Below are 1,509 nucleotides of genomic sequence, written 5' to 3' on the forward strand. Positions count from 1 at the left end.
AATGGATATTAAATGGTGGAATAATACTACTTGTACATACAAATAAGATGTCAAAAAGAGAGTGGGAGTTTGTTTTATTTGGTTGAAGAAATTTGACCTAATTATATCTCACCATATAAAAAGTATGTAAATCATTATGTAAACAAATTACGTATATGTGGCACAATAGTAGTTGGAATTAGTCTTTGATAGTTGGTGTTTACTAATTCTTGTAAGAATTAGATGCTCATCAACTTTTTCTTTCATAAAATAAAATTTGTAGATAATGTACGTGTGAAACTTCTAATTGTTATAAACCTTGAAAAGGATAGGCAGTTTATTGACAAGCATAAATAGCAATGCCTAACCCAAACCCACTTGTTAGAAATTAAGTTTAATCATACTTGCTTCAAAGTAAGTTGATTAATCTATTTCAACTTACATGTTTTTGTCTTCATTTTTATAATGACATACGGACCTATATATACAGCATACCAATCTAATTGTTCTATGCACATTCAATTTTCATATACCCATTGGAAGTTACAAAATTAAGAAGAAGCGATGGGAAAGCTTAGTATTTTAACGTTTATGTTTTGCGCATTGGTTATAGGGATGGCTATGCCTTCGAAGGCCTATGCCAATCCACAAGAACAAGCCAGGTTTCAAAATCTCTACCTAGGGAAGGAGAAGACAACGAGACTTCATATTTTCGTACAAGATGAACTAAGCGGCGCAAACGCAACTGTCTATGATGTGGCACGTAGCAACATTACATCTACTTCGCCAACATCCTTTGGCCAAGTTAGAGTCGTGGATGATCTAGTAACAGCTGAGCCTGATCGCAACTCGAAGAGAGTAGGCCGAGCTCAGGGGCTTATTACATCTTCTGACTTGCAAGAATCAGCCTTGACAATGCACCTCAATTTTGTGTTTACATCAGGACCTTACAATGGAAGTACACTGTGCATGCTGGGAAGGAATCCATTAGGGAACCAATACAGAGAGTTGGCCATTGTTGGAGGCACTGGAGTTTTTCGAATGGCTCGTGGATATGCTATTACCAACACTTATTCGTATGATGTTGAAACTAATTATGGTGTTTTGGAGTACAAAATTTATGTTGCTTATGTTAATGCATTAAGCGTGAATCAGTGAAAATGTAATCCTTAAAGTAAACATTCTCGTTTTCGAGTATTTCATTATGAATAAAATTATTTGTTTCTAAGTTAAATGATTTTACCCTTGCATTCCTAATATTCTTGGACTTGTCAAGGTAGAAGCTAACGTTGTTGTTAGACGTATCCGCAGAAAAAATAGTGTGTGTAAAATATAAATCTTTGGTCTTCAATAATGGAGATGGAGTGCATAAGCGCTTAAATCTGCAAAATTGTAATAGCAATTGTCAAAACATGGAATAGAGTTCTATAGTGCTATTAATGTTTACATTCATCATTTCTAGACCCTTCTTTAAATATGATAAATATCAATGGAAAGATGATTATTTGATACTTGTAGGGTTAACACCTA

This window comes from Olea europaea, chromosome 3 (assembly GCF_002742605.1).
Source record: "Olea europaea var. sylvestris chromosome 3, O_europaea_v1, whole genome shotgun sequence".
NCBI classification, from domain to species: domain Eukaryota; kingdom Viridiplantae; phylum Streptophyta; class Magnoliopsida; order Lamiales; family Oleaceae; genus Olea; species Olea europaea.